The sequence below is a fragment of the Megascapheus bottae genome, chromosome 11 (genome assembly GCF_031878675.1).
Source record: "Megascapheus bottae isolate mThoBot1 chromosome 11, mThoBot2.hap1, whole genome shotgun sequence".
In the NCBI taxonomy this organism is placed as follows: domain Eukaryota; kingdom Metazoa; phylum Chordata; class Mammalia; order Rodentia; family Geomyidae; genus Megascapheus; species Megascapheus bottae.
In genome coordinates this window covers 57525735-57551422 of record NC_143519.1, presented here as the reverse complement: position 1 = coordinate 57551422, position 25688 = coordinate 57525735, and positions in this window count along the sequence as shown.

The following is a 25688-nucleotide window of genomic DNA, read 5'->3' as shown; positions in this document are numbered from 1 at the left end:
ACAGAGAACAAGTGAAATGATCATCTTCTCAATGAACGGATTGGCTCGTCTAGCCAATACATGGGGGCTTTTTCATAGTGGGTCTTGAATACTAGTGGCCAGGTTAGTCTAGACCGGGACAGGACTAGAAACCAGCTGAAGCTAACAGGGAGTTTAGTGTGACTTGGCTACTGTCACTGTGTGCACTGGGCAGATAGCTGATCACGTGGGCATGTGCTTCCTCAGCTGTACAATTGTTATAATGTCTTGTCTCACAAGAGCCTGTGGCTCAAATGAAATGACACCCATGTATAGCGCTGTATGTTATGTCCATGCAAGGGTCATCTGATAGCGTGTCAGGCATTCTTGACTAAGAATTGTTTATTCTGGACAAACCCATTGATTAGCAAGGATGCCAGGCTGGCCTAGCTGTGGAGGGAGGTAGCAGTACATAACACAGGGACAAGACATCTGAGAGGCCACTGACACCTGCTAGTGAGGAGCGGGAATGGTCAGATGTTCTCCTGTCACAATTTCCACTGCAAGCCTAGGAAGGAAGGAGGCCTCTCCTGCGCATGTCTATGAGAGTTTAAGTTCATGGTTTAGGTTTTAAAACTGCAATTTGAGCCCATTAGAGAGAGATTGGGCTACTGACATACACAAGGAAACCGTGCATTAGCCTATTTCCTTCCCGTAAAGACCTGTAAAAGCCAGTGTGATTTTTGCAGAATGAGGTTGTTACAGCCAGTGATCAGCCAGCCCAGCGCTGGAAGCTCTGAAATCAACCAGACCAGGTCAAAAAGGGCTTCATGTTGGTTTGGTTATGGGAACTAATTCATCTTAATATTGCCAATGATCAGATGGGGAAAAACACTCAACCCCATTTCCTAGTTGGGGAAGCTGAGGCTTTGGAGGTTCACAGAGGTGTCCCTAAGTCAAAGGGCAGGAGGTGATAGAACAAGGATTCTGGAATTGGCATGCTCTGGGGGGTTGGGGTGGGTGGGGAAGGAGCCTCTAGGGAGGAGGAGCCTGGGACAGGAAAGGCCCCCAGTGGAGCAGGGCACATTTGCCAGTCCTGCCTCATTCTAGGTGGCCTCATAAAGCAGTGGGGGCACATAACACAGAAAAGGCACCCCAGAAAATGCCTGCCATGTGGCCTAAGGGGAAAACAATGTCCTAGGCTCCAAGGCCAGGCGTCTGGTGGACCCTTAGCCCAGGGAGGCAGCCAAGGTCAAGCAGCCCTCATCAGGAAGCACATGTAAGAAAGTGGCCCAGAGCTTTGGAAAACAGAATAATGCTGCTTAATCACTCAGAGGGCTTTGAACTGTTTGGGGTTGAGGTTTATCATGAACATTTGGGTGGTGAATGTAATTATCGCACTATATATTTTGCCCCAACTTTCTTCTTTTTTTTTTTTTTTGCCAGTCCTGGGCTTGAGCTCAGGGCCTGAGCACTGTCCTTGGACTTTCTCAAGGCTAGAGCTCTACCACTTGAGCCTCAGCACCACTTCCGGCTTTTTTCTATGTATGTGGTATCAAGGAATCGAACCCAGGTCTTCATGCATGCTAGGCAAGCCCTTTAACCACTAGGCCAACCTCCCAGCCGTGCCCCCAACTTATCTTCCTCCTCCTCCTCCTCCTCCTCCTCCTCCTCCTCCTCCTCCTCCTCCTCCTCCTCCTCCCCCTCCTCCTCCTCCTCCTCCTCCTCCTCCTCCTCCCCCTCCTCCTCCTCCTCTTCCTCTTCCCCTTCCTTCTCCTTTCTTGGAGCTTGAACTCAAGGCCTGAGTGCTGTCCCTGAGATTTTTTTTCTCAAGACCAGTGTTCTACCACTTGAGCTGCAGCTCCAATCCTGGCTTTTTAGTGTTTAATTGGAAATATGAGTCTCACAAACTTTCCTGCCAAGACTGGCATTGAACCACAATTCTCAGATCGTAGCCTCCTGAGTAGCTAAGGAATACTGGTGTGAGCCATCAGTGCCCAGCCAGAAACTCTTACCTTTAAAAGCCAGCGGACGTTTACTTAGTAGTGTGGCCCCATCCTGCTGCACACGTGGCCAGAAAACACTTGAAGTTAGCGAAGGAGGTTCCTGGCACACAGGCTGGTAAGCCCTGCACCTGGGGTCTCTGAGCACTCGAACAGGGTGGGGAGCAATCGGGGGCCTCTAGCTCTGAGCCAGTATGTAGGGCAGGAACAGAGACTTCAGAAGAGGGATCCCTCCCTCAAATTGCTATGCATATTAGCATTCTTAGGGCCCATCTGACTCCTCCCCCGTGTTTCTCAGCTACAGCATTTTACCTCTTTAGTGGCTGCCCTCAGAAAGCACACAGCTTTGTTCTCTGAAGGAGTATTCATTTATTGAATGCTGATTTCATTCCAGGAGGATAAGAAGGAAAGCAAAGAAGACTGTGTACAGTTATGCACAGCCTTTTGCACAGTGGGTTATGGCTGTAGTGACGGGGTAGAGGATGATATTGGCAGGCCCTTTGAGGTAGGAAATGGAAACTAGAGGGATAGAGAGGGGAAAGAAACTGAGGGGATACTGGTGCAGTGTTGAGGGGATCTGTCCTCCCTCCCCCCACTTCTTTCAAGACCATGGTGGCCTGAAGAGACAGGATGCCTGGCTGTCTGTCTACTACTTGAGCCACACCTCCACTTCCACTGGAGACCAGAATCTTTTAGATGTGTCTGCCCAGGATGGTTTCAAATCAATCTTCTCAGCCTCCTGAGTAGCTAGGATTATGGGTGTGAGCCACTGGAGCCAGGCAGCAGTGTGCTCAAAGTCTCAGCTGGGAATAGCTCTATGCATGACAATGATTTGCAATTGCTGAATGCAAAAGTGCAAAAGCTCCTTCTGCAGAAGGACCGTGCATGTGCACACAGATGCTTGTGTGCACTTGCACACACATAGGTCCATAGGGGAAGGAATCAGATAAGGAAGTCCAGGCCTCAGATCTTTGGTTCTCTGTGTCTCAGCCATGTGAGAAGAGCTCACCTCTAGGTCCCCTCTGCAGACTGGACTGTGCTTGGGCTGTCAGCACATTAACAAGCAGGGGTTATTCTGCATGAGGTCATTTTTAAGGCATCTCCTGTACCCTGAAGAGCCTAGTGTACCTGTTTCATTTTATTGATATCTCCCCCCGCCCTCTCCTCTCTCTCTCCCTCTTTCTCCCTCTTCTTATTAGTTCTCTTGATGCTCAACTCCAAACCCCTTCTTGCTTTGGAGTCTTTGGAGATATGATGACATAGTGTTGGCCAACACATGGGGCCCTGATGGCATGATGGCATCATGTCATTCTGAGAAGACCCTGAGTCCCACCTGCCACTACAGCCTGCACCCTAGCACCGGGTGTTGGCTGCTCTCACCTGTGTTCTAGCTATGACATAAGGCTGAGATATGAGGACTGAGGTTTAAAGTCAGCCCAGACAGGAAATGCCTTGCGACTCTCAGCTCCAACTAACCAGCAAATGTTGCGAGCGAAGGTGTGGCTCAGGTGGTAAAGCGCTAGCCTTGAGCCAAAAAGCCAACTGAGATGGGAGGCCCTGTGTTCAAGCCCAAGTCTCCCTCCTACTGCCATCTCCCCCACCTGGAGGACAGTGGTCCTGGCACCATTTCAATCATGGGATGAGGACGTACAATTCTTTCTCCCTGACAAGTGACAGAGGGAAAGCTGAACCTCTGCTGTGGACAGTCCCTGCATGACCTGCCCCTCAGACACTGGCCACAGGCCACCCAGGGCACAGCCCACTGGGGAGCTGCTGCATCTCATGGGGAGGCATCAAATGACTCAGAAACTATTCACCTAAATCGGGTTAAAAAAAAAAAAGAAAAGTCCATGCCCAGGGCCTACCTAGCAAGCCAGATATCCTGGGTTCAATCCCTGGTAGAGACGAGAGAGAGGAATCGGCAGATTAAGACCAGAATTCTTGTCACCTCTGGATGGTACACTCACTCCAAGACCTTGGCCAGCAAGGCAGCCCTTCCCCCACACCCAGAAAGGGGAGCCTGCCAGAGGGTACACGTCTCCTCTGAGTAATTGTGACAATCCAGCTGATTCGGTGGGGGTTCTGTGCGTGTTTTCCACCTGTATGGCTGATTATTCTGTTTGGATCTCCTTTAAATTAGGACAAACCGTGCCGGCATGGTGCTGCCATTGTCACTCTGTTCTGTTTACTCCCAGCTCTCTTTAAGATGGAAAAGGCTAGAACCTGCGTCCTAATGGCCCAATTAGTCCTAATGCTACGTAGTGTTGACTGTTTAGTTACCACCATATTGTGTACAGAACTAATTGTGGTGAAAGCAAATGAATGGTCAGGAAACAAACAGGCTACTAGAAAATAATTACTTGGAGTGTTTCTCTTTAGTGCCTGTGCAGCGGATTTCATTATCGTCAACAGCCCCTAAGCTGCTCGAAATAGCGGTATTTGTCATTTTCATAGAAACTTGATAATGACATTAATTTATCTTAATGGCCTGTTCTATTGTTATAAATAGTAAAATTAGCTTAAATTGTCTTGCTTTTGCTGGTTTTGGATGGCTGCAGAAGGCCCCACAGCAGCAGACGAGTAGATAATTTGGTGTGCTTGACAGATTTCCAATAATTTGTTATGTGGAACATGAGTAATGCTAGTACCATTAATGTTCATTTTCCTCTAAATTCATTACTGCCCTTTTCCCTTTTATCTGTTTTAATGTCTGGGCCATTTTTCTATATTTCAAGTGGAGCCACAGAACCTATTCATATTCAGCCAGCTATTAACATTCTGAACATAGCAAACGTCCTGCAGAAAAACAGGTCTTTATGAAATGATGAGCTGTCAGGAAAGCAGGCAGAATGAGGGGCCTGCCGGTATTAGGCCTGATGTAATTAAGTCAAATGTAATTTTAAAGAAATTTAAATGTTTTCATTTATGGCAAAGGTAAAACACACTCAAGGGAGAATCTAAGATGGTGTAAATCCATTGCTAGCATTCATCACTCCTCTGCTGGAAGACTCCCTCCCAGCGTTCCATGGCATTTGAGCAAGTTATTATGGGGTGTTCTCTATAAATATGATTCTAATTAATCTCTGAAAAACATGATGTTTCATCTCATTTCTGTAAGTTGATATACTGTCTCAATATCTGGAACAAATATGAGGGCTCTTTCATCCTTTCTTCCTTCCTTCCTCTCTTTTTTTCTGTTCCAATTGTGAATCTTGATCTCAGAGCCTAAGTGCTATTCTTTATCTTGCTCAAAACTGGTGCTATACCATTTGAGCTACAGCTTCACTTCTGGCTTTTTGTTGGTTAATCAGAGATAAGAGTCACAGACTTCCTGCCTGGACTTGCTTCAATATGTAATCCTCAAATCTCAGCCTCCTGAGTAGCTAGCATATAAGAGCTAGCATGTAGTGTACACAAAATGTAATGTACTTGATTTTAGCTCCAAGTCTCCTTTGTCACATAGGTTAGATTAGACCACAAAAACATTTTCTCCAGAGTTTTTCCAGCATACTTTCCTGGGGATTTTTTTTTTATTTGTTTGGTTGGTTTTTTGTTTTTTTTCCCCAGTCCTGGGGCTTGAACTCAGGGTCTGGAGCACTGTCCTGGGGCTTTCTCAAGACTAAAGCTCTACCACTTGAGCCACAGCACCACACTGGGTTTTGTGAATGTGGTACCAAGGAATCAAACCCCAGTCTTCATGCATGCTAAGCAAGCACTTTACCACTAGGCCATGTTCCTGTCTCCTTCCCTGTGTTCTTTAATGTTTCTGTAGGAAGGCTACTAAATAGTAATGGAGATGTGTTCACCTTTAATAGCAGACACCTTTTTTTTTTTGCCAGTCCTGGGGCTTGAACTCAGGGCCTGGGCACTATCCTTGGGCTTTTATCAAGGTTAGTGCTCTATCATTTGAGCCGCAGCATCAGTTCCAGGTTTTAATGTGAATGTAGTACCGAGGAATCAAACCTAGGGCTTCATGCATGTTAAACAAACACTCTACCACTCCCGACCAATACACGCACCTGCTTGGCAGGCTGACATCTGAGGATTGTAGTTCAAAGTCAGATCAGGTAGGAAAGTTCACGAGAGTCTTATCTCCAAAACAGCACAAAAAGAAGTTAAAATGGAGCTGATTCAAAATTAGAAACTAGCTTTGAGCATAAAAGTTTAGGGACTTCCCTGAGTTCAAGCCCCAGAACCCTCCACCCCCAAAATCATTACAGAAGATTGATTTTCTTGTGATGGTTTATTTTAAGAAATAATGAAGACTCTTTTTCATGAACTATCAACATTTCTCTACTTTTTCTAATGGCTCTGACTGCTGAGGAAAGATCTACTAAATATTTTTTTCAAGTCTCTGAATGACAACTTTCACACTGAAATAGCAAACCTACATTTAAAGAACTTTCTCTTTTCATAAAACAAAGTTCTTTCTCTACACTTCTCCTCCCCCTCATCCCCGCCACAGATACAAACACATTTTAAAAGCAGCCTGCTCAATAAAATCACCCAAATGTACTCTTGAGTACAGCTCAGGGAGGGATGAAGGATAATGTACTAATAATGTAATGTATCAGAGAGGCAATTCATAAAATATTTATCTTAAAGCAGAAAATGTGTCTGTCTGCCTTGTTCATTTATAAAATAATAGTTTAGGAGAATTAGGTACCAGCTAAGTCCCTTCGTCTAAATAGTTGGCTTCACCCAGAGTCCATTAGACTGGGTTATGTATCTCCTGTGGAAGACACAGCCGTCAGTGATGCATAATGGATCATGAAAGATAAATGGAATTAGGCAATTGAATAATTAGAGTGGTGTCCACCAGAACAGCTCTAAGTAAAGGGCTGCAGGGATTTCCATTAGAAACCTCCATTTCAATGGTTACAAATCCATCTGAGGGAATTTGGCTGGGGCTGGAAGTTAGCACCAAGTGGGGAATGGAAGGGGGAAGAGTTTTCCCAGGAGGCACCTTATTACTCCAAAGGTTAGACCTAGGTGATTTAAGGGGTCACAGTACTGAGACTTGAGCCTGCAATCCTCCCATTTAAGCACCTTCATAGAAAGACATGTTTTTCTGAGGCAGGAGGAATTATCCCATCTGTTCCTCTGGACTTAGGCTTGGAGACCTCTTAGCGCCTGGGCTATGAATACTGCACCCTAAGATGGTGCCGTGGCACAGTGGTGCTCAGCCATCTTTCAAGTTACCTCCTCTTGTACTCTTTGTCCCTTCTTTTCTATACCCCCCCTCAAGGTATAGACAAATGTTTAGCCAACCAAGACAAAAAGAAAAGGAAACAAAAACAGCAAAAACAGAACCTCTTGTTTCCAAATGCATCAATGGTACAATACTATGTTGAAAATAAACTATGCACTTTTTGGTGGGATGAGAAGGAAAATCTGGGAGACAGCAAGGAAAGGGGTGATCGTAGAAAAGGAAATGTACTCTCTGCCTGACTTATATAACTATAGCCCCTCTCTTTTTAGCATTTTCCAATAAATAATAATAGTTATACTCTTGATATGTTGATCTTCCCTGAAAACACTGTCAAACATATCAAAAAGTCATGCTTTTCCAGTTTTCCAGGAATTCCCCAAATCCAGTCCACTTGGCACCCACTATCACATTTTCTGAATGACTGCCCAGAGTGTCCCATAAATGGCTCCACACCTCCTGGAGTCCTGCTGTTACAAACACATACTTCCCATGGTCCTCTGCTTGGCTGATTCTCACCATCCCCTCCCCCTTTCTCTCTTGACTGCCCCTCCCATGACTGACTCATCTCTTCTGCAACCTCAGCCTGTACTGAAACCACAGCTCGTTCTACTTTTTAATTTTTTTATTTTTTTAATTAAAGAATTTATTAACATTGATTTTTACATCATATTTCAAGTGACGTGTTTAACAAACAAGTATTCAAGAAGGGAATCTCTATATACAATCACTGGCACTTAGATTTTAGAACACAATTAAAATTAGGCTGAGGGTTTGTATGTCACAGATACATGTCAGAGTCATTTAAAAAAAAAAAACCATATCATTACCAGGGTGTCTGGGAATCTTTGTTGATGTGACTAACCTTTCTTATCTGTTCTGCTATGTCGCTTTCAAAGAAACCATATAGTGGGTCGGGACTGTGGCCTAGCGATAGAGTGTGTGCCTACCATACACAAAGCTCTGGGTTCAATTCCTTAGAACTACATACAAAGAAAAAGCCAGAAGTGGTGCTGTGGCTCAAGTGGGAGAGTACTAGCCTTGAGAAAGCTCAAGGACAGTGCCCAGACCTTGAATTCATGCCCCAGGACTGGCAAAAAAAAAAAAACAAACCATAAAATGTATACATATGGGAACTACATAGAAAGTTCACATATGCATAAAGTCCACTTCTGAAACTTCCAGAACATGGATGCATTCCATTTCATTGGTCTACTTGTTCCATAGAGCACCTCCATTTTTTAAATCTTATCAATGTAATACATCTTATTCTCTTATGGAAAACATCTTTTTCCTGCAGAGATTATTGGCCACTCTTGGCCCTCTGCATTTTCATACAAATTTTGAAATCAACTATCAATTTCCACTAAAAAAAAGACTCTGTTAGGATTTTGACAAGAATCATATCAAATTCATGGATCCATTTAGGACTAGTTTGCATGTTTACAGTAGGATTATATGCCATATATATATGTATATTATGCTTTTTATTTTTTATTTTTTTATTTTGTCAGCCATGGAGTTTGAATTCAGGGCTTGGGTGCTGTCCCTGATTTTTTTACTCAAGGTTAGAGCTCTATCACTTTGATTTTCTGGTGTTTAATTGGAGATAAGAGTCTTACAGAGCTTTTTTGCCCAGCCTGGCTTTGAATAGTGGTCTTCAAGTCTCAGCTTCCTGAGCACTAGAATTACAGATATGAGCCTATAGGCACCTAGCCTATTCTGGAGATAATCTTATCTCAAGTAATACAAAAAATGCCAGGAAAAGAAATCAAAGGGACAATTATCTCTCAGGAATATCCTCAAAGAATTAAGGAGGGAAATGAAGACATTTCCTATAAGTCCAAAATTTAGATAACTATGATTGTGTACTTGGTTTCTAAAATAGAGCCCAGTAGAGCCATTCCTGGAAAATGAAACCAATAAAAGAAATTTGATGCTAGAAATATTGAAAGGGAAAGTCAGAGAAGGGGAGGTTAAACCAGATTCACAGCTGCAGGAAGCTGCTATACCCTGGGGATGAAAGGATAAAGGAAAGGGAATTCCTTTCTGCATCTCACAAACACAGGCTACCTAGTAAAATGGAGGATCCTCTGTAGGGTGAGCAGGTAGGATTTGGGGCTGAGGAGAGGAAAGGTTTTCTGATGGGAGTGGAAACAAAAAAGTAGCCTCCTCTATGGGAGATGCATTTTTTTTTTCCTCTCAAAAAGAAAAAGGTAGCTGGGTGGCCAGTGGCTCATGCCTGTAATCCTAGCTACTCAGGAGGCTGAGAGCTGAAGATCACAGCTCAAAGCCAGCCTGGGCAATAAGTTCGTTCTACTTTTGACCCAGCTCCCTCATAAGAGATTAAAGATAGACTCAGTCTGCTCAGTGCCCAAGGATAACTTACCAGACATCACCTTTCATGCTGGTGGCAGGCAGGACCTAGCTTGCATGTGGTTACTGATGGCCTGGTGCTGCCCGATCTCCAGGTCCTGTGTATCTCTACCCTGCCTGTCCTCACTCTGCTTTTGGCACAGGGGTGAATATTGTGCCATACCTCCTCCTTGAGCTTATTATCCCTTGGCACTCCATGGTGCCTCTTGGTTCTAGTCCATGTGCCTTCACCAATTTCAACTGCTTTCTATACACAGATGACTTCCAAGCCAACTATATAGTGTTAGGACATGTGCCTGGAGACTGAACCTTTCCTTCACCCTGTAAAGGTCCCCTGGCTGTTCACCAGTCAAAGCCCCAAAGGTAACCCCTGCTTTGCTTCTCAGAGCCTCTCCATTGCGTTGCCTGCTCTCCAATATCACGTAAATGGAAATCACTCAAGATGTCCTTTTAATATCTTGTTCCTCTCACTGATCTGAACACCAGAAGGATTCCATCACACATGTCAGTGACAGATTCCCTTTTCACTGTAATTCATTGTACGGATTGACCACAACCCATTATCCATTCCCTCCATATCCTTTGATGGATAGACATTTGGGGTTTAGTTTTTGGGGTGTGTGTGTGTGTGTGTGTGTGTGTGTGTGTTAGCTAGTGTATCTAAAGATGTTCTAAACCTTGGCTATTGGAAATAAAGATACTAGAAATATTTTGTTCATGGCCTTTGAGAAAACCAAAGAGTTTTTCAAAGTGGCTGAAAAAATCTATACCTGTATCACCTATGCCTTTAGAAAGCTCCAGTTGCTCCCTTTTCTCATCAACATTAGAATTGTGAGTCTCTAAATTCTCACTATTCTGGTGGTAAAGCACATACTTTACATAATGTTTTGTATAATTTCAAACTTCTTTTTTTTTGTCAGTCATGGGGCTTGAACTCTGGCCTGGGCTCTGTCTTTGAGCTCTTCAGTTTAAAGCTAGTGCTCTACTACTTGAGCCACAGTGCCACTTCTGAATTTCAAACTTTTTCATAGTCATATTTTTCTAATTGAACTGGAATTAGAAAAAATAACTTGTCAAGCTGGGCACAGTAATGTGTGCCTGTAGTCCCAGGTACTCAGAGACTGAGGCAAGAAGATTGTTTGAAGACAGGAAAAAAAAAGGAAATGTTAACTAGGAAAGATAAAAAGAAAAGTACATTAAGAAAAGTTGGCCATGTGCTGGTGGCTGATTCCCATAATTCTAGCTACTCAGGAGGCTGAGATATGAAGATCACAGTTTGAAGCCAATCCAAGGCAGGAAAATCAATGTGACTCTTATCTCCAGTTAACTACCAGAAAACTGTGCTGGGGCTCAAAGTGCTAGAACAGTAGTTTTGAGCAAAAAAGCTCAGGGATAGTGTTCAAGCCCTGAGTTCAAGCCCTATGATGGACAGAAAACAAATAAAATAAATTGGCTTTATTCATTTCAGTATTTATAATTCCTAGGATATGAATTTAATAAAACTATTAAATAAAATTCATAAAATCAAATATATGATCATTAATAAAAGGAGCATGTTAGGTCAGATTAACAATGGAAATAAAGTATGACTGAAAAGTTTTGAAAATTAAAAAAAAATCACCTGTCATTGAACATTAATATTTGGGAAGTTTTTTTAGTGTTCTAGCCATTTATTAACATTGATTTTTACATCATATTTCAAATGACATATTTAACAAACAATTATTCAAGAAGGGAATCTCTATATACAATCACTAGCAAATAGATTTTAGAACATAATTAAAATTAAGCTGAGTCTTTGTATGTCATAGATACATATTAATCTATTTGTTTTCTATTTATTCACGAGCTTATTTCTTTATTTAGTGGTTCTGGGGCTGGGACTCAGAGTCTGCGAGCTTAGGTTTTACTGTTCAATACTGGCACTCCACTACTTGAGCCAGATTACCATTTACTTTTTTTTTCTTTTTGCTGGTTAATTGGAGATTAACCAGCCAGGGCTAGCTTTGAACTGTGACCTTTAGATCTCAGCCTTGTGAGTAGTTAGGATTACAGGTATGAGCCATCAGTCCCCTGCTTGGTTTCTCTTTTAATAGGGCTTTGAAGGAATAAGGCTGAGGGAAGGTCTCTACTTCCCTGAAGTATAAGAAAACTGAGCTGCTTACCCTGCTATGGAACTCCTGGCACATATGTACCATCTCTTGATAACCTGGTTTCTTCACCTCCAAAGTTGGGATACTATCAGAACGTGGCAATAGAGTTGTTATGAAGATTAAGTAAGTTATTACTCTGAGAATAAGCCCTGGCATGGAGTTAATACTCATTAAATCTCAGCTATTACTGTCATCCAAAGACATTTATTGAATGCTATTTCTTTTCCCACTAGCAGTTAATAATAGCTCTTATAAAACTTAGACACATATCAGGAATCTGTGCTTTATTTCATTGGTTAAGTCGTCTGTCCTTAAGCTATTATCACGTAGCTTTGTTGATTGTTGTTTAATAATATATTTTGTAATTATATAGGAAGTTGAGTTCTTTGCTTTTGCTTCTACTTTCCTTCCCTAAAATACCCTTCTCTATTTATTTTCCTCGTAGATATTTTATATGATTCTGACGGGAATCTTAATTAGTGCTATAATTAGCTACAGGGGAGCTACAATCTTTACCATTTCAAATCTTTCTAAAATAGAGCCCGATGATAACATCCAGCTTCTTAATACTTTCCTGACTTCTCCTGTACACAAGAAGTTTATACTTTTCTTTCAAGGAACATTGCAATCAGATACCAGGTTAACTGTCAAATATATTGTTAAACCTTTAGTGATTGAGATCTTGTCATCACTGTTTTCCTTTTATGTCCTGCATACTAGACAATGGCTATATTTGGGGGCAAGGCTCATGTGACAGCAGGCACTTTGGGGAGCCCATGAGTGACCATTTGGGGTTTTGTGAGGGACACAACAAACTACCTTTGGAAGAGCTCTGCTTTCAGTAGTCAGGATCTGCTGTCAGTAAATCTGTTTCCCCAAGTGCCATGTGGGGTCAGCTCCCATCTCCCCTGAGCCTCAGGGTTCTCTCCACAGGGAAGAGGACAATGACATTCAGGGAGAGATTGTGCTGGTGAAAAGTTTGGCCTTCTGGCGGTTGGTACCTACTCCACTTTGCTAAGGAAGGTTACTCAGCAACATGCATGTGCCCCTCAAGGGGTGTGTGTGTGTGTGTGTGTGTGTGTGTGTGTGTGTGTGTGTAGGGAGAAGGATCACTCAGCAGAGACAGGAGAACCAATCACAAGACTCATAGCAGCACATGGCCAATCAGAACCAGAGCACACCTTAAGAAGAGCCCTATATACAGTGGGCCTAGGAGAAAGAGGGTCCATAGCCCTTTTGTCAGACTGGATCCTCACACAGTAAGTCCAGTATGCCATTTCTTTTGCTATTTTCTTTGTGTTTACTTTGGCTTCTAACTAAACCTGCCTTGCCGGCTTTAAACATTTTCCTGCTCTTTCATTAGGTGGAGGAAATGAACTGCAGACTTTGTTATAAAATATTATCAGCTGCTAGAAATATATTCAAAATAATCATGCCAGTAGCTCGAAGAGCTGTTTGGATACCCAAGTTTGTAACAGTATTATTTGTAACAGCCAAGAGATGGAAACAACTTGGTGTCTCTCAGTATATAGGTATGAATGGTTGAAAACATTGATGTGATACTCACACACACATATATGTATATGTATGTGTATATACATATATATGTGAAAGTCATGCTGCATCACATTGAACCTGAAGGGTATTATGCTAAGTGAAAGAACCACATAGAATAGATATCGTCTGGGTTCACACAGTGCTGGTCAGCTTTCCAGATTATCAACTAACAAAAAGCTTGGCCTCCATTGTGTAGGCTCTTATCAATGCTCTCTTGAACATGGTCATTTTAGGCCAATGGGAGCATGTGATGAAAAGGAGCCACTCACCTCACGTCCAGGAAGGAAACGAAAGGGGAAACAGGAATTCCACATTCTCTGTTGAGAGCACACCATGATTATCTGAAGGCCTCCCACTGGGCCCAACAGCACCATGCTGAAAATCAGTCTTTAACATTTCAGGGGACATTAAAGATGCAAATTATATCAGTGAAGAGTACAGAGAAGTCAGTTCACAGAGACCGGAAGTAGGGTGATGGTTATAGGGAGTTAGATTTAATTGACCAGTAAAAACCCAGAAATGGAACTATGGCTCAGGTAGTATAGTGCCAGCCTTGAGCAGAAAAGCCAAGCAAGAATGTGAGCCTAACACACACACACACACACACACACACACACACACACACACAAAACATGAAAGAGTTCTGGAGATGAATAGTAGTGATTACTATACAGCAATGAGTTAGAATATCACAGCAATGAGTTAGAATATCACTCCCAGTAAGACTCTAATATAATTTAATAACAATAATGCAGCACTTTAACAATTTATTTATGCTAATAAAATCCTAGGGGAAAAGGATCATTGACAGAAGAGGTAGGCCTTTATTTGGGACATCTCAGCCCCAGGGATCTCAAGACCAATTTTCAGACATTATGAACTATGAGTAATGAGATTGGAGGTACAGCTCAGTTGGTAGAGTGCTAGTTAATGAGCATAAGCATCAGGTACTGAGTTTGAGTCCCACTCTCAGACTTAAAAAAAAAAAGCAGAAATGAAATAATGAATGTCGGCAATTGAAACCCTCCAGCATTTCCTGAGGGAATGTAATGTGGTAGAGTTGTTTTAGAAAATCCATTTGATATTTCCTCAGAAAGTTAAAATACCATATGACCCTATTTTATATCCACAAGAATTTCAAACCTCTATACAAAATCTTGTACGCTGTTGTTATTCATCATTATTTATATTGGCTGAAAATAGGAAACAAACTAGAAGATTCTCAATTGATAAATAAAATATGGGATATGTATAGAATGGAATATTATTTGGCCACCGAAAGGAATCATGTACCAACACATACTACAACATAAATGAACTTGGAAGTCATTTTGCTAAGGGCAAAAATCTAGTCATAAGAGATGTATACTGTTGACTCCACTTAAATAACTCAAATAGGCAGATCCTCTTGGTCAAGACCAGTGGGCGTTTGAGATTGTTAATGGGTATTGAGACTTGAGGGATAAAGGAAAAGTTCTGGAGTTGAGAGTGGTGATATACAATTTGTTAATGTATGGAAACTCACTGAATTATATACTGTTTTCCCCAGTCCTGAAACTTGAGCTCAGGATCTAAGTACTCTCCCTGAGACTCCTTTTTGTGCTCAAGACTAGTGCTCTACCACTTGAGCCACAGTGCCATTTCTAGGTTTATTTGGTAATTTATTGGACATTTGAGTTGGATAGATTTTCTTGCTTGGCTGGCTTTGAACTGGGATCATCAGATCTCAGTCTCTTGGGTGGCTAGGATTGCAGGGGTGAGCCACCAGCACCCAGCTAGGCATTGCTTTTTGCAAAAACAAACAAACAAAAAACAAACACCGACTTCCTGTCTCGAAGGAGCTTTGTATCAACCTGGTAGAGTAACTCTTCATCTCAGGTTCAAATCCCAGCATCCCACTGTTCTGGCTCCAGGCTTGATTTCCTTCTGAGCCCAGGCAGCAGACCAAGTCTCCACGGAACCAAGCCCATATGCTTTCCAAACATATAAATAAATAAATAAATAAATAAGAGAAGGCTTGACTGTGGCAGGGCCTGGGTGGGTCTGGGCTTTGTGAGGGGGAAGTTAACAACAGAATTACTCTCCACCCCAAAACTACTGAGCTGTGTGTGTGTGTGTGTGTGTGTGTGTGTGTGTGTGTGTGTGTGCACTTCACCTCTTTTTTTTTTTTTTTTTTTTTTTTGTGGGTCATGGGGCTTGAACTCAGCCTGGATGCTGTCCCTGAGCTTTTCAGCTCAAGGCTACCACCCTACCATTGAACCAAACCCCACTTCCCATTTTCTAAAGGTTAATTGGAGATAAGAGTCTCAGGTCCTTTTGTGTCTGGGCTGGCTTTGAACCTTGATCCTCAGATCTCAGCCTCCTGAGTAGCTGGGATTACAGGCGTGAGCCACCACACCTGGCGTGCTTCATCTCCTTACATGTGATTTTTAGATTGGTAATTTCTTTCAGTGTGGTATGAAATTGTTTTTACAATAAAGAAAAAAAATGTTGAAACATGCTACCACAAATCAGATGACCGAGATCTCCAGGCAACGTCTTAGGACCCACCGGAGCCCCTGAGGGCAAAGGTGAACCCAGAGGGAGCCAGGCCTAGGCAGAATGGTGATGGCGGCATGCTGAGTCCTGGAAGTGCAGGCTGGGAGATCTGCCCTGAGCTTGGCAGAGGATAGAGGCTAGCCATCAACAGAAAACGGCCAAGCTTTGGCTGAAGAACCCCAAGAGTGCAGTGTTCCTAGCACAGTGGACAATGACTCAGGATAACAAGCTGGATAAAGCAGCCGCCATGGTCAACTGTCACAGCCTTGCCTCCTGCTCCACGAGGCTGCAAGGTTTTCAGACAGACCTCCCCATGTCTTACCTCTTACATGGATTCTAAGTTTGAAACCTGGGCATTAGCAGAGGGAATTGAATGAGGCGTGTGTGTGTGTGTGTGTGTGTGTTGGTATTGGGACTTGAACTCAGAGTCTGGGCACTGTCCCTTAGCTTTTTTGTTCAAAGCTGGCATTTTACTACTTGAGCAGCTGGCATTTTACTACTTGAGTTGCCTTTGAACCATGATCCTCAGATCTCAGCCTCTGGATTAGCTAGGATTATAGGCTTGAACCACCAACACCACGTTGCGTGATATTTTAGGACATTAAAACTATAAATACCCATGAAAGCATTGTGCACATGAATAAAAATGTACAGCTATTAAATGAACATAGTGAATACAGGATAAACCTATCCCCAGGGTGAAGAAACAAAATGTCACAGACCCCAGAAGCCCTGGCCTGTGAAGCTCCACCCAGTATCTACTCCATATTCTGTGTGTGTGTGTGTGTGTGTGTGTGTGTGTGGTCCTGGGACTTGAACTCATGACCTAGGTATGGTCTCTGAGCTTTTTTCTTTCTTTCTTTCTTTTTTCCTCTACAACTTTAGCCACAGTTCCACTTCTAGCTTTTTTAGACATGAGTCTCAAGGGTTTTCCTGTCTAGTTGGCTTTGAGCCACGATCTTCAGATCTCAGCCGCTGGAGTAATTAGGATTACAGGCATGAGCCGTGGGCAGCTAGCTGCTTTCTTGGTTCTAGGACTGGAGTCCTTCATCTGGTTCCAAAGTGATCTCCAAAGTATGACTCTGCTTTCCTTACAGCAGATCCATCTTCCCACCTGGATCAAACATGGCCTATTGTGTACAGATCACGTTGGTCCCCTTGTGGACCCCCTCCTTTTCCTAAGGCCTCATCCCAAACACACACACACACACACACACACACACACACACACACAGCCTTTTGGGGTACCATCTGTCACTTTCCATTTTTATTCCTATAGTTCTCTCTTCCTAATTATTCTGTTACTAAATTCAAGTCACTGGGTCCACAGGCCAGCAAGTTTTTGGTGGTGTTGGAGAAAGAACTTAGGATGGACATGGAGGAAACACCAGACATAAGCAGGCTTATTTATATGAAGCAAAAAGAGAGCAAAGCAAGACTGCAGCTTTCAGATGTAGGTGCAGACAGGCTAGAGACACAGCCCTGCACTGCTGGGCCCATGACCTCATGCTTTTACAACAATCTGCAGATAGAGCAGGTCTTAGAAAACTGGGTTAATGGGTCAATAGGTGAGAGGCGGGGCCAGGCGCCATCAAATCCTCTCACATGTCAGGTGGGAGGTTTCTTGGCCCTGGATAGTTCTCATTGGTGATTCTGTCATTTTCTGTAGGCTGTGAGTTGGCCAGACCCTGCTGTATTTCACAAGCGCTTCCTGTAACATCAACACTCCAGGATAGGACTGGTTTCTTTCCTTTTTAGAAATCGACAAAACACCATCATTCTCAGCTAGCATGAGCTGGGCACTGGTGGCTCATAATCCTCACTACACAAGAGGCTGAGATCTAAGGATCATAGTTCAATGCCAGCCTGGGCAGGAAAGTCCATGAGAATTTTATCTCCAATTAACCATCAAAAACTAGAAGTATAGCTATGGCTCAAATGGTAGACTACTACCCTTGAGCAAACAAGCAAAAAAAAAAAAAAAGCATGGAGACAGTACCTAGGCCCTGAGTTCAAGCCCTTGGACTGGTACATATTAAAACATACATACACACACACACCCCAAAAACCAATGACCATGAATACTATTGGGCTGTAGGCTCCCAGGGGAAGAATGCAGTGTTCTATGGGCAGAGGGAGAAAGAGAATGCTGCAGTTTTAGGCAGGTGGTATAGGGGGGCCCTCACTGAGAAGGTGATCAAGCCCTGAGTTCAAGCCCCAGTACTAGCACACAACGTACAACCTACAGGAGGAATTGCTCCTTATATCTAGTTTACAAAGTATGTTTGCATCCTGTATCTCATCCCAGCTAATGTCTTCTCTTCTGTTTTGTGAAGCAGAAAGGCTGCGGTCATCTCGCCTTTGGACAGAGGAAGCCTGAGGTGTAGGTGCTTGAGATGATCGACCTGGGGCCTAACGCTTAGAATAATGGTGAGGTTTTCTGACTCCAACAGCAATGTTCTTTATCTTTTCCCAGGATGGAAAAGATCAAGAAAACCTGATTCACTCGGTCTTATCGGTGCTTCCCTTGGTATTTAACTCCACATGTTCCCCCAGCTCCCACTCTTTCAGAGAGAGAGAGAAACCCTCCTATCCCCATCCCAGGCATGGCTGTGTCATTGAAGGAAACTCCAGGGCAGCAAGGATTCAAAGGTGTCCTATTCTGCCACATCTTTCTCTTGGGAGTTGACTTTCATATCTTTCAACCACCTTTGTGGCTGGTCTTAAAGTTTCATGTTGTTGAAAATCTTTGGAGTTTTAATTTGGAAGATAATTTGAATGTATGACATTTTGGGGAAACCTGGTTGATTTGGTCCCCATAAAGTTTTCAGGTGACCTGGAGCTGAGTCCTTTCAGTGACCAAAAGCCAATAATACACATCTCTTTCTCCCACTACAATAAAGGCTAGGACTTCTCCCTGGGAGGGCCTGCCCCTTTTCCAGCCCATGACAGAGACATATCACAAGTTGCATCAATGAAGCAACTTACGACTGAAGCAAGGTGTGTCTCTGTATGGAAGTGTGATCGTATCTTGTTTCAAAGGCAGCCATCCCTGGTGTCTGCTTCAGTGGGGTGACAGCAGACACACTGTTTAGAAGGAGCTAATTTGCATGTTGTCACTGAGACTCTTTGTCCAGTAGGGTTGGCACAGATGGAAGTCACCTAGAGCCCAGGTGAGGGAGAGAGGCATCGTCCTTGGTGACACATACAGGGTGGACACTGGTTAACACTTGAAGATGATCTGGAAGCCTTGGACAGTCTTTCACTTGTGGACATTTGCCAGGAAGCCAAAGAGCTGAGCTCCTGTAAATGGAAATGCTGGGGAGTGAATAAATGCTTGTCCCTGTAAAACTCACACTGAAATGTAATCATTTCTGTAAGAGGATGCAGAGGCGGGACCTTTAAGAGGTGATGAAGCCATGAGAACACTGTCCTGTGGGTGACTGGCATTGTGAAAGGGTACCACTGGCCTCCTTGGGACTGTTGGCAAGGGAGAAGTGGTCTTCCCCTCAGCACAGCCTGCAAGGGGCCATCACTAACCTTGCTGGTGCCTTGATCTTGGACTTCCCAACTTACAACATTGTGAGCTGAGAGATTTCTCTATCAGTCATGCTGTCCATGGTATTTCCATTATAGCAACACAGAACACTGATAGACTCTCAGATCACACAGCTGTCTCCAGCCTTCAGCCCGTGGAGACCTGTCCAACAGAAATCTATGGAAGGCTAAGGAAACTGAGGTACAGAGGGCAGGAAACAGGTTACCAGGGGCTAAATCTGGCTCTATCCACTCTTCTCTCAGCTCAGCTTATGCTTGGACCCTCAGCTGCTTTTGCCCTGCCTTCCTCCAAAGCAGTCGTAACATAGTCAGGCTCATGACCAGCCATTGGTGACCAGTCCATCTGAGAAGTGGGCAAAATGAGGAATGGGAGCGTCTCCTCAGGGATTATATACTGATCCTGTGTGGGCACTACACTTGTCACCCTAGAAAACAGCGACAAATAGGTTTGAATGACTTGTTTATAAAGGTCACATTTTCATGGCAAGGTCAAGATTCAGACCTGGTCCATCTGTCTCCAAGCTTTGACGCTCTGGCTTACAAGATCTGGGAGCTGGAGTTTTGGACTTAAGGCAAAGTCTTTTCATAGAAGAGAAGAAGTGAACATGGTCTCTTTACGTCATCTTGCGATTTTTGGGGAGGTCATCTTAAATGTGATCTCCTTTCCCTTGGCCTCAGATTCTCCACAGGGAATAAGGGAAGATAGATTCTTAGGAATCAAGAGACCTGATTTTGGCTTTTCCAGCTCTGAGTAAGTCACTTAACTTCTGAGGACCAGCTTCTTCCTGGCAACTTAGATTTGGCAAGGTGGACCATAGCCAAGATGTGTCCTGCAATCCTAGTGCAGATCTAGGGCAACTCAGTGCCTCTGCTCTTCTCCTGACCGCCCTCCCCCCTTCCCCCCTCCCCCCAGCTCACTCCTGCTCCTTTCCCAGCTGGGAGAGAAGAGAGGAGCTGGCACAGGCACTATCACTGTCAAGAGTCGACAATGCAGAAATTCCATAGCAAGAAATGCTGGCCCTAAAAAGTACTCTGTAGACTAGAACCATGGTTTTGTTCTTAAATGGTCCCCAGCAACTGTGCTTTGAGTGAATGGCCAGAACTTCCCTGGGGCAGATAAGGTGATCTCCTAAATGCTTTTCACAGATTTCCTGTCCTAAGACGAACAGGAAGAAGGAGGAGAAATTTCCACTCTTGCTTTGCGTAGCTAAAAGCACTAACTGCATTTCTGCATGCTTTAAAAATATATGTATTTCCCACCAGAAATCCATCTGCCAGCCCCAAATGTGACCCAAAGTAGCCCAAAGGAAATGGTGGAGACGTGCCTCCCTTTGTGTGAACAGCTCCAGGCGGAATCTCAGCTCTGGAAGTCATCTGAGAAACCACTGCAGATGATGGGATTTCCAGAAGTCTCCTTGGACCCCATCCACATTTCCACCTCCACCTTTACAAGTGTCCACAAGGACAGGATATGGAGTGTTGACATCAAGGGCAGGGTGGGGCAAGGTTAGGGGCTGTGCCATCCTTTGTGTAGCCCCATTCTGCTCAACTCACAATGGAAACTGTGCCAGAACCGTGTCCCATGCACCTTCACACTAAAGCAGCGCTACCTAGATTTTCTTCAGTCACTTTCACCACAGAGAACTGAGTTTTCAGGTGATTTGATTCCCAGCGCAGATGGGTCAGAGTGTCATTTCTAGCAACATGTCTGCTTTGTGCCAAATGCCCTCACTGTTCATAACTACCCAGCCCACACTTCTCCAGAGTTTTTTCCTGTGACTGGGTGCAATATTTTCTTTTCTCTTTTATTTTCTTCATTTCTTTTTCCTTTTCCCTCTTCCTTTCCCTTCCCTTCCTTTCTCTCCTCCTCCTTTTCTTCCTCTTCTCCCGCCCCCCACATCTCCTTCCCCTCTCTCCCTTTCTTTCCTTCCTTTTTTCTTTTTCCCTTCCCCTCTCTCTCCTTCCTTCCTTGCTTCCTCTTTCTTTCCTTTTCTCTTTCCTTCCTCCCTGCTGCTCTTCCTTCCTTTCTTCCTCTTTCTTTCCTTCTCTCTTTCTCTCCTTCCTTCTTTTCTTCCTTTCCTTCTTTCCTTTTTGACAGGGTCTTGCTATATAGTCCCTGCTGGTCTTGAATTCACAAATATCATGCTTCAAACTCCCAAATGCTAGGATCACAGGCGTGACTGTGAAAAGTGATATGATTTTGGCAGTAAAGGCCTCTACTTACTCAACTTGCCTCTTCATTGTCAACAGGAGAGATCCGTCTATCTATCCTGTAAGGGCTTCTGTGTGTGTTGCCAACGACAAGATGCTAGCTTCTTCAGTCTTCATCAAGTTCATTCTTCATTAGAGTACAGGCAGACTGAGGCATGCTTTAATCACTGATCAATATTTCAGATTTTTGTCCAGAGAAACACTTATTGTATGTGGAACATACGAAAAAGCTTTGCATTGTGTGAATTATTTTCCTATTTGAAACCCAGAATCTCCCTTAAATGGCTCCCCAACCCACATTGTGCTGAAGTATCCTGTTTGTTCCATTAACTATTCACAGAGTCAACTGGGGAACCGTTGTTATTAATTTCAATGGAAAGCTAAAATGCAGTTCATTTTCTGTAATTGCGGGCCCACGGTCTAAAGAGCCAGCGAAAGCTTTTAATCTGAGGCTTTTTTAGAGGAGTATGATCAGAATTACATCGAACATCTTTTGAAGGTGCATAATTATCAAAACCTCAATGACACTGACATTCAAAGAGCCCTATACCATAGAAGCTAAGCCCACACACACAGAACATGGCAAATTGCAGTCTTAGCTAGATCCTCATGGATGGAGAAAAACAACTACGCTCTACAATGTTTGCACACTTTGATTTTTCTGTGTTATCCCAACTATGTGGTTCCTCATGCTGCATTGAAAAAGGATAGGCCCACTCTACTCTTACATAAGAGCTTTTGTGGTCTCAGAAATCCCACTTCCATCCCCACTCCAGCACAGGGCTTCAAACACTGGGGAATAGCCTGTAAGGGTGGTCACTCCATTTGACCACTAGAGGGTGCTAGAACATGCCACAGCTAACCCAGAGAGCCACTGGAGGGAGATTCAAGGCAGCTGGTGGGTCCTCATGTCCAGCTCCTGCAGTGAGTTGGAGGAGGGATACAATGTGTGTGTGTGTGGGGGGGGGGGTACTAACCAGTTAGCTCACATATGGTCCTCACAAGTCACAGCAAGCGTAAAGACTGTCCTCCTTTGGTCACAATTCTGTGAGAGACAGTGCCTCCTTACCTCCTCTTCTCCCCACAGAAAGAAGGCTAGCAGCAGAGGTCAGGGAGGTGGCCCAGAGCAGGGCCAGTGAGCCACCTCATGTAAACAATGATTAATAAAATCACCACCACGAGACAGACCATGAGCAGGAGAGAACATGCCCCCTTCAAAACTCAGAAGGTTTTGTTGTCATGGCTTTCTGGGGCTGGGGTTGAACTCTCAGCCTGGGTGCTGTTCCTGAGCTTTTATGTTCAAGGCTATACTCTACCACTTGAGCCACAACTCCATTTCTGTTTTCTTCTGTGATTAATTTGAGATAAGAGTTTCACGGACTGGGCTGGCTTCGAACTGCAATCCTCAGACCTCAGCCTCCTGAGTAGCTAGGATTACGGGCATGAGCCATGGGTGCCTGGCTTCAGAAGTGTATTTCTCAGAGTGAAAAGTGGTGCTGTGGCTCAAGTGGTAGAGCTGTAGCCTTGAGAAAGTCCAAGGACAGCGCTCAGGCCCTGAGTTCAAGTCCCAGCACTGGCAAAAAAAAAAGTATAGGGCCGGGAGTTTGGCCTGGTGGTAGAGTGCTTGCCTAGCATGCATGAAGACCCGGGTTCGATTCCTCGGTACCACATACATAGAAAAAAGCCGGAAGTGGTGCTGAAGCTCAAGTGGTAGAGCTCTAGCCTTGAGAAAGTCCAAGGACAGTGCTCAGGGCCTGAGCTCAAGCCCAGGACTGGCAAAAAAAAAAAAAAGAAGAAGAAATACACTGATGACATACTGCTTGCTTAAGTATCAATCTTTGACATCAGATATTCTCAGTCTACCAACAATATAGGCATTTCTTTTAATTGATGTATCTGATCCAAATGTGAAATATCTGCCAGTAAATTAGCCATAGGAAAAAAACGTATATTTCTAAGCTAGAAGAACATATGGATACAGGAGATAGCCCATGAATCCGGGTGTGTCATTCCTTGTCCAGGTGTGTCCTTGTTAAAGGGCTGTGGATACAAAGACAAAGGAACACTTCATTCTGACAGGGGAAAGTTGGGGGAAGTTAAAGGGCAGAGCTAGCCCTTGAACTAGCTTGTGCAGAGATATGGTGCAGCCTGAGGGGACAGAGGAATACGTGTGAGTCCCAGGCAGAGCTGGAGGGTGGGGTGAAGATTCAAATACAGGTGGAGGCTCACAGATGACGTACCTCATAGAGATGTAAGTCTGGCTGGGAATCTGGCCTTTGTTCAGCTGGCCACAAGAAACCAAAAAGGACATTGAGGCTGGTGAGTGACAGTGTCAGATGTGTCAATTACAAGGTCCACCCTGAGCCCTTGGTGTCCCCAGAGTCTGTGGGGAGATAATGAAGCAAACAGGCCCCTCTCACAAGCACTTTTGATCGGTATGGGTCCTGAGGTGGAGTTTACCCATAGCCTTGGATCATGGAAAGAAAATTTTAGATTTCTATTTCACTATTTCTTGACAATAGAAAAAATTAACCTTCCACAATAGTTCCAGTCCACGTCAGGGAACCTTCTCATCTCCATTGGCTCTCAGCATGTTGTGATTTGCTGCAGTTCCTATGTTCCTGGATAAGTTGCCTTACGTGGGCTTCCAAAGTTAGTGTTCACTAAATGAAAACTTGAAAATCTAGCTCAGAGACTTAAGGAAATTCACTGAAAAGAAACTGTAGGTAGATGATGGGGTGCAGAATCACAAGTGACCCTAGAACAAATGGACAAAAGAAAAAAACCAAAAACCCACAACAGAAAAACCCAGTGGGAAGGCCTCCTCTTCTAGCCATGTCACCAGCAAGAGCAGTCACACCTGAGGGTCTCTCAGGTCACTGAAAATGTAGCATAGAAAAGCCACAAACCCGTCAATGAGAACCTAAGTGGTTTGTTTTTTCTTCCCTCAGAGAACATGTAACCTGTATTAAGAGATCATTTTAAAAATAGGAAGGTTGGAAATGGGTTATGCTTATGAACATTTTGTTAAAAAATTAAATTTGTAGTTGTTTACTATAAAACTTTCTCAAAATACATACTTAAAATTAGCAAAATTTTCTAATTTTATGAAAATCTACCAAGTCTCCTTACATTGTTTTTGAGTCTGTCAAAAACATAAGATGGCAAGATGTGTGTGTGTGTGTGTGTGTGTGTGTGTGTACAAGTACTGGGATTTGAACTCAGGGCTTCTTACAATTACTTGGCTATTACTCTCAAGGCAGGTGCTCTACCACTTGAGTCCCATTTCCATTTTCCAGCATTCTGCTGACTAATTGGAGCTAAGAGTCTCAAAGATTTATGTGCCTTGGCTGGCTTTGAAGCTTGATCCTCAGATCTCAGTCTCATGAGTCTGTTGATTACAGGAGAGTCACCAGTGCCTAACTGACAAGACCTTCTGATTAATATATAAGAACTGGTCAATATCTGAGAAAAAGGGAATGTGCTGGCTAAATATCAATTCAGAGCCTGTGTAAGCTGCATACTAATGGCTCATTGGTATAATCCTAGCTAATCAGGAGGCTGAGATCTAAGGAGCATAGCTCAAAGCCATCCCAGAAAGAAAAGTCTGTGAGACTCTTCAACTAGCCAGAAAAAGGTTGATATGACTCAATATAGTATGTCAACCTTGAGCAAAAAGATAAGAGTGAGAGGCCCTGGGTTCAAGCCCAGGCATCTTCCTCTCCCTCAAAAAACAACAAAAACAACAACTGTGTAATTCAGTAGATAGGCATTAAAAGTCAATATGGTGGGGTCAAGAGTGTGGCCAAGTGGTAGAAGGCTTGCCTAGCATGCATGAAGACCAGGATTCGATTCCTCATTACCACATACATAGAAAAAGCTGGATGTATCACATACATAGAAAAGGCTGGAGGTGGTGCTGTGGCTCAAGTGGAGAGCTCTAGCCTTGAGAAAGCCCAAGGATAGTGTTCAGGCCCTGAGTTCAAGTCCCCTGGACTAGCCCCCCCCAAAAAAGTCATTCATTATATGGCTTTTGTTTCAATATCCTGGAGGTCCTTTCAATTAGCTTCATACTATATGGCCTTATGTATCAAGATTTTGCTCTATTGCAAATCTCTGCTAGTA